This window comes from Dreissena polymorpha, chromosome 11 (assembly GCF_020536995.1).
Source record: "Dreissena polymorpha isolate Duluth1 chromosome 11, UMN_Dpol_1.0, whole genome shotgun sequence".
Classification (NCBI taxonomy): Eukaryota; Metazoa; Mollusca; class Bivalvia; order Myida; family Dreissenidae; genus Dreissena; species Dreissena polymorpha.
The window spans coordinates 12070547-12085289 of record NC_068365.1 but is presented as its reverse complement, the minus strand read 5'-3'; the positions used below and the strand labels follow the sequence as shown (position 1 = coordinate 12085289).

The 14743-nt window shown below is 38.9% G+C and overlaps 1 protein-coding gene across 2 annotated transcripts in view; it reads right to left on the bottom strand.

Moving 5' to 3' along the window:
- The window catches only part of LOC127850954 (calcipressin-2-like), a 76688-nt gene that overhangs the window by 49746 nt on the left and 12199 nt on the right, over positions 1-14743 (bottom strand). The gene's annotated exons all lie outside the window — the stretch shown is intronic.

The window sequence follows — 14743 nt, the reverse complement described above, 5'->3', positions numbered from 1 at the left end:
TTTAGTATTAAAATTGGCATGTATTTGTAAGTGTGGCACAATGTTGAACACTTGCAGACAGGGAATATAGCCGTGATGCTCCAACCTAAGACCCTGTCTGTATGGAACTTATAGAGGATTGGGATATGAAGGAAGGACGTCCCCCCAGAGTGGCGTTAAGACAATATTTAAAAGAAATGTTATGATAATATTTATATATCTAAAGGTAATAACTTGCGTGTTGCCAAACGGTTGCCTCTTTTGGGCCACATAAAAATCAAAGGTAAAACAATGTACTTTACAGTTAAAAATTATACAAAACAAACAATGTTTATACATAAAAGCAGATTATGTACAGAATGTACAATATTATATGCACTTATTGATAGGTAAAAAACAAGTTGCCACCCTGGGGGGTTAAAAGAAGGAGTTTGGAAGTGTAGGTTGGTGGGGTGGGGTGGGGGGTTTCCAGCAGGGGCAAATCAACTTGGGTTTGTGTAGGGGAGATAATTTTGTATGGAGAAGTATTGATGTTTTTGTCCCCTAAACCAGAGGGAGTGCACGGTAAATGGAGAACTACACATGGTAATTAATAAATAAAAAGAAAGAAATAATACACTCTAATGTTTAATATACTGAAATATTCTAGTAATATGTGGGATTGGTAACGACCAACTCATACAACAATGCAGGAAATAACCCACAAAAAGCTAGCATCCATACTATAGAAATTTATATATAGGGGTCGATGCAAGTTAAAAGAAAAGGTATAAGAACACCTTATTTACTAACTATACAAAATTAGCAAGTTTCTCAAAATTAAGATAAAAAATGTACAACAGTACTTTATTTGCTATGATAATTAATATATCGCTTATAGGGAGTTACAATAATCCCAAAAGTTGGAAATACCCTTAAAGGCTAAAATGGGTTTGCAAGGTGTACATGACTGCACCGTGCACTCCTGTCTGACATGGCTCTTCGAGTTTGAAGGAGAAGGGGGTGTCAGAGGGCAGGGAGGGGTGCAATGCAGCCAACATACCCGGGTTACTGGTCAGCCTCATCCTTTCTTTTAAATAAAAACTGCCATAAAATATGAATATATTAAGAAACTGAATAATGTAAATGGTGGACTAACAACATACTCTTATAGAAAATGTTTTTTAAAATAAGGAAGACCAGGTCAATAACATTGGCCTGATTTAGAAAGGGCAAGGTTGAACAATATTCCGTAAAAAACTAAAACAAAGTTGTGTCGAAATGACACAAATCCAACACAGTTACAAAGACTAGGTTAGATTTGTGTAAAAAATACACAGTTTAAAAAAAACAAATCAGTCATAAGACTGAATAATTGGGTGGGTGTTGGCTGCTCTCCCTCCCCCAATGACCTAGATCTTGTCAGTTATCTGGCAGTCTAGGAGGTATTTGGCGAGGGCAGAGAAGACCGGGCACCTAGCTGCTCCCTTGGGGTCTAGCATGTTGGAAAGGTTTAAAACCAGTCCATGGGAGTGCAATGCAGCTTCAAGGTGGCCCCTCTGCGCCTTATGGTTTTGGCAGTGCAGCAGCATGTGGGGCCCAGTGAGGGGTTCCTGGCACCTAGGACATGCCGGGTCTATACCGAGGACATACTTTCCTGCGCCACCGGGTAATAATGTGGTTCCCATCCTCAGGCGCATGATGGCTCTGTCAAGCACAATGCTAGCTGAGTATCTGTCAGGCGGCCTGAGGGTTTTCACGGTCTGTTAAAAGTATGTCGACGGGAGGCCAAATTGTCTGTCCGGAAATTCCACTGACCCACGACAAATTTCTTTGCCAGGGAGTAGATCTCAGTAGGCGCCAGGGGTTCCCCAGCATCTACGGCCCCCCTCAAGAGGCCCTCCTTGGCCCCCTGTCTGCCTGTTTATTCCCACTGATGTTGACATGTGCTCGACACCATACTAATGTGACCTTTAAAGATTTATCTAGGCACTGTTGATGAAGTTCCAAAATGCTAGTTAAAATATCAGGCCTAGATCTGCTATTTCTGTTTTTTAAAGACTCACGAGATAACATTGAGTCTCATAAAATAGCAGTTTTAGTAGGTTTATTGACCAATATCAGCACAAAGAGTATTTAATTGCCTAAAGTTCTGCTGAGAAAATAGAGAGATTAATGCTGAGCCTGTGCGTTTTGGTAATATTTTTGGAAGGAATTACAAAAGAGTTGGCTACCAAACCAGAGTTAGGACATTTGGAGCCGTCTGTATAGATTTTTAGATGCTCAGCATACTTATTGTCTATGAGTGAGAGAGCTTCTGACTTGATGAGTTGTGGTAAGTCAGTTTAAGTTATTTTATCAGAGAGTGATAGGTCAACATCAATGGGTTCAAGCGTCCAGGGGGGGGGTCTTGGAGGGCCTCAGGTCTGCTACAGGTACCTTGTCGAGGCCGGAATCTTCAACAAGGGTCCTAATACTCGCACCAAATGGTAGGGTGACATGCTTACGCTTAAGTAATTTCCCCTTGATGAAGGTGCCAGTCCCGACAAGTTTGTTTACAGGGTTTGAGCCATGCCGAGACTTAGCCCTGGCCCAGAAGTTAAGGGACTGTTGTTTTCTGCGCAAGTCAAGAGGTAGCACACCGGCCTCCTCTTCAAGCAGTGCACCCGGTGTACAGTTTAAGGCTCTCAGAGCTATCCTAAGGGCCTTGTGTTCAATGGCATCAACCATTTTTAGGGCGTTTGGCTTTGCACATGCATAAAGGTTAACTGTTTATCTAGGTACATACCTAGAAATTTCACCACTTTTTCAAAAATAATTTTGGTGCCGCCTAAATTTAAGTCCAAAGAGTGCTGAATTTGGTCGCCAAATAATACTCCTACTGTTTTGGTTGGAGAAATTTTAAATCCCCATTCAATAGACCATTTCCAAATGGAGTCTAAGCCTGCTTGAGCCCTCTTCTGCAGGCGTAACATGTTAGACCCCTTTAACCAAGTGCCTGAATCGTCGGCAAACTGGGAGATAACCATTCCTGAGTCTTTTACGGCATCAGGTAGGCCGTTTATGATGAGGGAGAACAGAGTTGGGGATATTACCGATTCCTGAGGGGTGCCGCGGTCGGTTATGGCTTCTTCTGATAACTCCCCATCAACCCGGACCTGGACTTTGCGACCCTCTAGGAAAGCTCTGAGGTAGTGAAAACAGTATCCAGTGATTCCATAGTCAGCTAGCTTTTTTAATATGCCAAAGGTCCATGTAAAATCAAAGACTGGCCTGAAGGTCCAAAAAAATTGCTAGTACTGATTGCCCTTGATTTTTTGTAGAAAGAATATCATGTTGTAGTCTAGCTAGCTGATCAAGAGTGGAACGCCCCTTCGTAAAGCCAGATTGGAAGGGGTTTAGTACGTTTTAAGATTCCAATAAGTGTTCTAATCTGATTTTTACCATTATTTCTAGTAATTTGCCTGCGTGAGATGTTAAACTTATTGGACGATATGAGTTTGGATCGTTTTTGTCCGTGCCGGGTTTAGGAATAGGAATCACTGTGGCCTGATTCCACTCGGGTGGTACTGTTCCTGTTCTATACACCTGATTGAATAGGTTAAGCCATATTTTAAGAGTTATGGTTGGCATATTTTTGAACATAAAATATGCTATTTTGTCAGGCCCTGTGGCAGTATTGCTCCTGGTGTTAATGGCGCTTAATAATTCAGATACAGTAAAAGGTAAATTAAGAGGCGTGCTGTTGTCCCCAGGCTCATTTAAAATGTTTTGGTGCTCAGTCTCAAACCGCTTTTAATAGTTCAAAGTTTCAACGGGAAGGTTTGAGTCACTGGAGACAGATTTGAAGTGCTGTACCAAAAATTGAGCCTTTTTCCTTGGGGAAGTGGCAAATTCGCCTTTGTATTTAAGTAGCAGTACAGGGGTGAAAGATTTTCCTTTAATTCTGTGAATTTTTTGCCAAAAATCCTTAGTATTTTTCTTATTAATAATTGCTGAGTCACAGAATTCTTTCCAATTTTGAGATTTTGCGTCCAAAATGACCGGCTTTGCTTGATTTTCGAGGGACCTATAATTAAGAAGGTTATGCTCAGCGGGGTTCTTTTTAAGAATTTTTAATGCTTTTTTACGATCCTGTACCGCTTTGGAGCACGCCTCATTCCACCACGGGACCTTATTTCTAGCCTTAACCTTGCCAGAGGAGACCGGTATGCTACTTTACGCTATGGACAGTATCTTACTACTTAAAATGTTACAAAACTGATTGGAGTCCTGAGAGTGTACATCTGCAAGGGAGAGATCTGAACAGAGGTCCCTAAACTGAGCCCAGTTAGCTTTTTCCAAAAGAAACTTTTGCTCTCCTGACCATTGTGCATCAGTTCCCTGTGCAATATAGTTGTGCAGGGTAACCTGTTGTGGGAGGTGATCAGATCCCATTGTATCATTAACGGTTGCCCATGCAGACGCACTGGCTATCCTGGCATTAACAGCAGTAAGGTCAATGTGAGAGTTTAAACCAGTGGGGTTAAGTCTGGTTGGAGAACCGTCATTGAGCAGTATAAGGTCTTGCTCATCCAACCATTCTATAACCGCCCGACCTTCTGCATCTGAATTGTTGGAACCCCAAGCAGGGTGATGTGCATTAAAGTCGCCTGTGAATATTACATCAAAGGGTCCTTTAATGGTCCTTAATTCCCTAAAGAGGCCTTTCAGAGTTTCAAGATCACATCCTCTTGAATATAAACTGACCAGGATAAGAGGCCGGTTCTTGTCAATAACAAATTTAATTGCTAATGCCTCAATAGCAGTGCTACCATCAGATTTAAATTGGTTGTTCACTCCCAGGTGTTCATAATTAATGGAGTTTTTAATATATATGGCAAGGCCACCAGCAATATTATGGTTTAAAATACCAACATTTTTTAATTCACAGTTGTACCCAGGTATATATTTAACTGTACTAATGGAAAATTTGGTTTCCTGTAAGCATAGGATATGAGTATTAGGGTTATAATCAATAAAATACTTTAACTCTGTAAGTTTGTTGGCGGTAAGACCACCGACATTGAAAGAAATGATTTGCAGATTACTGTCCATAGTGGTGTGAAATTTACTTGCGTTTAAACTGATTAATTTTATGATGTGGAGATTTAACTCCTAGTTTATGGCCAGCACAGGCCCCTTTGAGTTTCGCGGGGGTCCTGGCAAGCCGAACAGGTTTCTTGTTTACCGAGAGGGGACCACCGGCCGGGGAGGGGGGCATCCTGGATCTGCTATTATTGGAGGATCCCCAGTTCCAGAATGGATTTTATTAGTTAGGGATTTATCAGGGGGGATGACCTTTGTAAGTGATTCTCTGCAATTTTTGAACCGAGAATCAATTTTGTTATAAATGTAGGAGATAACACAACTCCCAGTGGGCCTTTTCTGGTCCTTTAGTATCTCAGCAACCAGATCTGCCAGCTCGCTGAGATATATTTTCCTATATGTGGGACCTGTTGCTGGCGGATCCTTGATTTTGATGAATGAATCCACAGCAAACGAGTTACGTCTGCTGGTGTTGTCGGCAGGGGAGCTCATTGGGGATGTCTGGGAGTCGACCATTCTGGGACGGTTAGGAGGGACACTAACTTGGGGCTCCTCCTCTATTTCGCAGACACCAGAGATAGTGAGATTCTCCAATATACTGGAGTGCACCGACACCAGAGAGTCTCTCCCCGTCACATCAAACATGGAGTCGTCCGACAGTGTAGGGCCACTACAGGTGGTGTTGCTAGCACCGTCCGTCAATGTAGTGGACGGGGAGGACCCCCTGGTAGCCACAGGAGGGCGTCTCTGAGTGGGTGAATCCCCCTGGATAGGCAATACAGGGGGGTGGTGTGTAAATCAGGTGTGTGATTGGATACCGGTTCCACAAAAGTAACATTGGGGGGGGTCCCTATTTATAGGTTGAGGGGGGTACTCTTACCCACTATCCCCTCAACTATAGGACATGACCTCTCGGTTTGGGGCGTGATACTACCGGTAGAGGCATGTTTGGGTGATGACGTGGAACCGGTTGTGGTGGTTGTTTTCCGGGCGCCCACGCTGTGGCTCACAGTGTCAGGTGCGAATAGTCTGCTCTCCGCCTCGGGCCCAAGTGACCCCATAAAAATGGGCAAAAGTGGCTATAGCAACAGCCTTCTTATAGTAGGGGCACCCCTGGTAGGATGCGGAGTGCGGGCCGCCACAGTTGGTGCACCAACGGGTTTTGCTGGTGCACCTTCTCTGGCGAGTAGATCCGGCGCAGCGGCAACAGGTAGTAATGCTAGAACATTTGCCCCTGCTGGCTATGTGGCCGAAACCCTGGCAGTTGAAACACCGGGCAGGTTGGACCGGGCAGGGACGAATGTCAAGGGCAATATTAGTGCCCTTGACAAGAATTTTGTTAGGGACTGGTATAGAGGTAAGGAAAGATATTTTTACCAGTCATGGAAAGCCAGGCGGCGCGGGTGATAGGGATCGACCCTTTCCAAGTTGGTAATAGAAAGTTCAGAAAGGAGAATCGCAGGGCTAAATACAAGACATCTTTGAAGTTCCGTTAGTTCCTGGCTTTCCGGGATCCCTGCTATAAGACCTGAAACTGACCTTATGTTTGAGGGAGATAAGGCCCGGACTGCGACGCTGCCAAGGTGGAAAGTCCCCCTAGAGAGAAGGGTAGCAAGCGCCTGAGCAGACTTGAGCTGCAGTAAGACGCAGCCAGACGCAAGGGGCACAGTCCGCTCAACGAATCCGGGAAGTTCCCTAGCCAAACACGAGGCCAGTTGGAAGATAGAAAAGAAGGACATAATGGAGCCTACACTTCCGACTGACTGAGGAGGCACCTGAAGGGCATGGTGTTGTGGGTAAGGTGATGAGAATCCAACCCTGAAAGCGCCTCCCCTAGTAAAGGGGTCAGGTTCTTGCTCTGCCCCTTGGATACTTTATTGTAAGAAGACATTTGAAGGAATTGAAGGTATTAAAAAGAAAAAAAAAATTTGACTGGGAATAAAGAAATAATGACTGCTACAGTCGTAGTCCTCAGAAAGTCAACCAATACGGATAAATTATTCTAGTCACCGTTAATTATAGTTTTCCATAGCCTGACAGTAAAGCATAAATTACAAGCACCGCACCGGTAAACAACCCAATAAAGTTTATATAAATAAATAATAATGGTAAATTAAGTCATTTGGTAGTTGTTAAATGTTGTAATGTAAAAACCAAAAATAAATTCCGAATACCAAATGACGTCCGAAATAGTGCTATTTAGAGTTTACAAAAAAGAACACAAAACAAATCATGGACGGGCAAGGTATCTGTAGCGGTAGTGTTGGGATATGGATCAGCTCTGGTCTTGATGTTTCCTCTCTGCTTTAATTAACTTTGTAGTGTAAAAACAGAAGCTCAAAAATTATCTTTGTTTATGAAATGTACAATATGGCGACCGGAAGCGAATAAACGACATTATTGTTAACCAGTGGTTCTCCTTATATAATGTTGACCAATGGTAACAACCATATAATGTTGACCAATAGTTACAACCATCTAATGTATACCAATGCTTACAACAATACAGTGTTGACCAATGGTTACAACCATATAATGTTCACCAATGGTTACAATCATATAATTTTGACCAATGGTTACATCCATATTATGTTGACATATGGTTATGACCATATAATGTTGACCAATGGTTACAACCATATAATGTTGACCAATGGTTACAACCATATAATGTTGACCAATGGTTACAACAATTTAATGTTGACCAATGGTTATAACCATACAATGTTGACCAATGGTAACAACCATATAATTTTGACCAATGGTTACAACCATATAATGTTGACTAATGGTTATAACCATATAATGTTGACCAATGGTTACAACCATATAATCTTGACTAATGGTTATAACCATATAATGTTGACCAATGGTTACAACCATATACAGTCGAAACCCGATGGCTCAAACTCTTTTGGCTCGAATTTCCGGTTGGCTCGAACTCGCATCAAATCACCGATTTTGTATGCCTATATATTCATATAAAATTTTGTCAGATGGCTCGAACTCGCTTGGCTCAAATTATTGGATGGCTCGACCTGTTTGCTAACATGTCATCGACTCAATCGTTAATTGATTTGATTAAAAGATGGCATTTTGTACAAGACATGACGTTCTTGTAGATGCTTTATCATAATGACTGCAATGGCTAAATCGCTAAAAAGCTTCGTTTTTCGAAGACTGCTACGGAACTCAACACAGACGGACATAATGTCCTTCTTAAAAAATATAATATAATTAAAGGAATATACTTCTGTCTCATATGTAATGTGTATATAGTGCGGATGCATGTTTGTTCTTTAGTGCTCTTTGTTACCTTAAAATGTTCTACGCTAAAACGTGCTGATAATTTACTAAATGCTATTTGTTAATTGTATATGTAACTGTTTTAAATAATTCATAAATTAAAGTATTAAGTATATATTTGTTTCTTATTAACTTATGAATTCAAAACTAGTAAGTAGTGCGACGTAGTAAGGAGTTTAAGCAATATGTGTACTCTACAACTGGAGGTGAAAATGTACTGCTGACTTGTTCTTAAACAAAAGTTTATAAGAAATTCAATGGCTCGAATTCCAGATGGCTCAAACTATTGTTGCCGGTCCCGACGAGTTCGAGCCATCGGGTTTCGACTGTAATTTTGAACACTGGTTAAAACCATATAATGTTGAACACTGGTTACAACCATATAAAGTAGACCAATTGTTACAACAATACAATATTGACCAATGGTTACTACCATACAATGTTCACCAATGGTAACAACCATACAATATTGACCAATGGTTACAACCATATAATGTTGACCAATGGTTACAACCATATAATGTTGACCAATGGTTACAACCATACAATTATGACCAATGGTTACATCCATATAATGTTGACCAATGGTAACAACCATATAATGTTGACCAACCGTTACAACCATACAATATTGACCAATGGTTACAACCATATAATGTTGACCAACGGTAACAACCATATAATGTTGACCAACGGTTACAACCATACAATATTGACCAATGGTTACAACCATACAATATTGACCAATGGTTACAACCATACAATATTGACCAATGGTTACAACCATACAATATTGACAAACGGTTACAACCATATAATGTTGACCAATGGTTACAACCATACAATGTTGACCAATACTTTCCATGTTCTATTCAGGGGAGTGGAATTTCTAAGCTCAACTTGTCCGACATTTGTTATTTTACCGTTAAACAAATCAAATTTTCCCTGAACTAATCCGCAAACAAGAAAAATATCAATGGATGACCAGTGGTTCCATCAAATAATATTTGTCACATATTTATGAAGAGAAGCCAATTATACTGCTTACCAAATGAAGATTCCACTAAGTAATTTAGACATGCCCTGTCCAGCTTGAATACTGCAAAATCATAATTACATTAATGTTTGTTAATTTCATGGGTAGACTATTAGTCTGTGAAAAAGAGGTTAAATGCATGCACAGGCTAATCAAGGAAGACACTTTGAGTTTTCACCTAAACTGGATTTTCGTTGCAAGAAGGGTTTTTCTTTAAAAAAAAATCCAATAAAAGCAGAAAGTGTCATCCCTGATTAGCCTGTGCAGTCTGCACAGGCTATTCTGGGATGACACTTAAGGCATGTGCATTAGACCCCCTTTACACAGTGGGAGGCTCATACATGACCAAGGCACACATAAAATGTCAAAGCATCTGGTAAAAAGTGGAGCATAGCATCAAGAATGAAAACAAAATATCTGAACGACTACAAAATACCTTTAATCCTCTATTAGCATATAAAACACAAGATTCGAAATGGCAAATGCAAAACATCAGAGAATATTCATTTCAAATGGACTATATCTCCTGAGCAGACATGGGGATACTTGAGCATAACCTTTCTTGAATATAAGTGCAGTACGTATATTTCTCTATATATATAAGAATTGATAGAAATATTCTCATTCAAAATATTAACTGACAGATGTTTGAGCCTAACTCTCAAGGCTTTATTATACAACTAGATTATAAAAGCATGTACATTTTGTGTCTTCAGAATTTGGAGTTGATTTGGTATAGATACAGGACCTTCAATATGACAGTCCGTCGGTAATTTTTTATTGGTCTAGCCAGTCTGCCATGTTAAATGTTTTAACTTACAAACAATTCATCTTTAAAGTGACAGGATACAAACCTGGGAACTATGATATTTTAATGTCAGAGCAGCAGAGAGCTAAATGGAATTTATGCAAAATGCAGCCAGCTTTGTCCAATACATCTGCACCATATCGTCAGGAGCTACCTTGTCTGCTTATGAAACCACAAATAAAAATGAACAAAGTAGCTCCCAACTAAACTGAGTGAATGCGCAGGCTGGTCTGGATCTACACTGGCCCCATATGGCAAAACACCCATTTTCGCATAACATGGTTAAAACAAGAGGTGTGTTTGTCAGAAACACAATGCCCTCTATTGCGCCGCTTTAAAATAAAATTTCAATAAATCACTTGGCAGGTTTAGAAATTATCTCCCTTTTAAAGCTTATTACTTTCCTTGGATTGAATTTTTTTACTTATGACGTTGAAGGATGACCTTGACCTTTCACCACTCAAAATGTGCAGCTTCATGAGATACACATGCATTCCAAATATCAAGTTGCTATCTTCAATATTGCAAAAGTAATGGCCAATGTTAATGTCTTCGGACGGACGGAGAGACTGACGGACAGTACAACTGCTATATGCCACCCTACCGGGGGCATAAAAACAAGAAAAACAAACATTTTTGTTTTTACCAGCCCTCAAGAAATGCAGGGGCATTACAAAGAGAACAATGCGCATCCTTCCTGCAATATTGCTCTCATGTTAATTCATCATATTGATTTTACCCTATCACACATATCAAAATGTTATAATTACTAGATGACAGAACAACTGTAACTGATGAGACTATTAATTTCTTACAAATCTCTATAGGATCATTGACCATATATGGAGAACCGTGGGGAAACTAATCTCCATGATGGAATCCCCGGAGTAGGCAAGTTAATTAATTAGTCTATGGAAACAAATACTCTAAATGGTGATGAATACAGAGAGATCGTGTTTATTGCTATCAACACTGGGGTAATAGTCTTTCATGGCCTTGATGTACTCTTCTTTAAAGATAATAGAAGCAAAGTGAAAATGGTTTTTGCAACCAGCATAAAACCAGAACAAGAACAACCTGCAATGTACTCGCACTCTGTTCAGCTTTTATGCTGTTTGCTGCTCATCAGTAACTAAGGGTTGGAAATGAAGCCTTTAAAACTTGAATCTTGCAAAAAAGGTTTTAAATTAAATGTTACCTTCTATGGGACCACAAATGAGTGAAAATAAGTATCTGAATATCAAAAGGTTACCATGTTTACCATTCAAGATCTTCCATTTCACTAACATGTCATTACAGTAAACCGTATAGAGTGACAAACATAATAGAGCAGAATATGCACATTAATCTGATTATACACAGATCCACTAAATCAAACCATGATTGTATTTTTCTATTTTCAAACAATTATCGTGCTATATGTATTTTTCGTCATGAGAAGTCTCAGTAGACCAAACTCCAATCTACAAACACTCACTCTGTGTGATTATTAAAATGTTTTGTTTATCTAAAACATTTTCTCAATTGTTTAATGATACACGTTTTTCATCAGTCCATACTCATTATATGGTCTCTGTCATTCATTAGATTGTTATTTTTTATTTTTCCTGAGTGTCCTTATTTCTTTTTATTGTCTGCCATCTTGTTATCATGTTTTCAACATATCTTTTTTTATGCCTGATGACAGAACAAAATTTAATGATTATCAAACAAACCTCACAGGTTTCTGTGGATGCCAAGTATTTGTTCCATTATACTGAATTACCTTTGTGTCTATTGTAAAAGACTTGTTTATCTGGTAAAGGACTTGCATATAAAGTATTTTAGTAAAGGACTTGTAGATAGGGTTAAAGGACTTGTATGTAGAGTAAAGGACTTGTACATGTACAGTATGTAGGGTAAAGTACCTTCATATAGGGTAAAGTTTTTTTCTGCATGGTAAAAAAATATATGTATAGTAAATGACGTTCACATGAGGTACAGGACTTAAAGCTTTTATTTTCAATATGTACACTAAATTTAAAACACAAATATAAGAGTTAAAAATACGCAACAATGACCAAGAAAGACAATATTAACCTTAACTAAAGTATCTCTTAGTACATGTACAAACACTAGCAAACAACAGCAAAAGGTTGCATATGGCAGAATAGTAACCACAACAGGGAAGAATATCCCATAAATAACCCCAGACCCATTTGTTGAAGGTGAGAAGATACAATTACGGTTGACAGTTCAACTTATTACAGAGATTCCAGAGGGAGTTATTCCTATCTTGCAACAGTCCCGTGCAATATCTAACGTATTCACTATTTACGTCCACAACAGGTTATGAGGTGCACACTAAATCAATGCAAATGTCAATAATAAGACCCCATGTTTCCAAAAACCTGCCTCTGAACATAAGCCCACTAATTGAGCTGACAAATTCAATGGTTATTCCTGGGAAGAATGATAGATGGCTGTAACATTTGGACAGAGAAGCATTATGTTAACAATAAAAATAGCTTGTTGTTTTTCTTCAAAAGTACACACAATACAAAGCATGAATCTGAGGTAATCAAACTCAGAGAAATGAAGAAAGTATGAATCATAGCAAAACTAAATGCAAAATGGAGGTTTTGCTTAGCAAGCTCTGTTTGGTATTTATTTACGCCCAACTGTTGGAAAATACCGTCCCAAAATAAATGATCAATTTTGCTTTAAAACAGTAGAGCATTATCAGAGAACAATGCTTACACTTCATTCTGATTGGATATTCTGACCATGTGACCTTTTTTTATTTCCCAATGAACCCAGTGTACATGCAAATGAAGGCATAAATTAAATATTGAACACACAACTTTTCCATTAACAAGTGGCCAAATGATGTCTATGTTTGTCTGTGTTTTTTTTATAACTTGAAAGAAAAAGTTGCCAACAATAAAATGTGTTTGAAACCACCCCCAGTCTGCATGTAAAGATATTTTTCTACTAGTATTAATTAAACAAATCAGTTGTTATTAGCAACTGCACATTAAAGAGCGGCTGTCAAAAGTTGACAATGACTGCATATAAATACTTCTAACTTTCTTCCAAAAACTACTTAACCCTTTCCCTCATAAGAAGCAAAGTGAAAATGGCTTTTGCAACATTATATAACCAGAATAGCCTGCAAGTAACTCGCAGTCTGTTCAGGTTTAATGCTGTTTTCTGCTCATCACTAACTAAGGGTTGGAAATGAGGCATGTACAGTCTGAATCTAGCAAAAAAGGGATTTGATTAAATGTTACTGTCTAAAGGACTACAAATGCTTCAAAATAAGTATCTAAGTGGTAAAGGGTTTAATCAAATTATCATAATTCTACTGAATTCTAGACACAAGCGGCCTTATCTTTTTTTTTCATTGTGCCACTAATTGGTATCAAATTGTCAAAACTTAGATCCCAATAAAGGCCTGTTGTAAATGACACTACAATCAAACAATACAATGTCATGTACATTGTACAATGATACAAGACACTTATTTTTACTGTGGACAGGCAACTGATCTAATCAATATGTAACTTATTGGTATCCAATCAAAAGTCACAACAAAAACCTGTTCATTAAAAAAATAAATATTGGTAAAAAGGCACATAGCGCTAATAGGGCTTGAAAAGGGCATAGTGGTCAAAAATAGGAGCAGTGAAGCACCGGGCTCTTAGCCCTAAACAAAACACTTAACACAGGACAGCTAAATTATGGCACAAATTACAAAACATACTGACCTATGGAAGAAAACAATATATCAATTCACTACAGCTACTATAACAGTTGAAAACATTCCTAATTAAATTACTAGTATTTGCCATTCCCTCCGACTTGGGGCTTGCCAAAATATGTAACTCCCATACACATAAGAGCTTATCCCAATTCCAAAACAAGAAGCTGTCATTATCCAATCAAATGTCAGAGGGCATCTTATAAACCTACGCAGAACATTTAACCAAAGTTATGTAAGCCAACAATTAACATGCCTCGCCACTCCTATTTCAACCACTTACACCCCCATTTTGTGCATGATTTATTGCCACCGAAGACAAACAAACAGATTAAACCTTTCAATGCCTTCGTGCAGCATATTCAATGAAGCGTATTAAAAGATAAAAACCCACAATGCAATAGCATCTATAGCGATTTTAATTTCATGTTACCATCTTCCCACTGTGATTTGAAGAGACAGATATGGAAAGTTAATCATGATTTTGTTTCAAAGCTTTGCCAAACAGTACAATTTGCGTGACAGAGCAGAATACAAACTTTTGCCATAAACCTCTCTTCAGACTCAAATTTATTTTAACAAAGTCATAAACATCTCAGACCTTGCCATTATGCTGGCAGCATTGCACAAGTGTATATTAATTAAAGATAAGCTTAGTTGCATTGAAATGATGAGATAACCGCACTTAACAAAAAACATAATTACCAGGCAGCACAGGAAACCTATTATCCAAGTTTAACGGCAATCCAGACCATTTACCTTATGACACTTTTGATTTATTCCTATATTTCTATATCCCATGCCA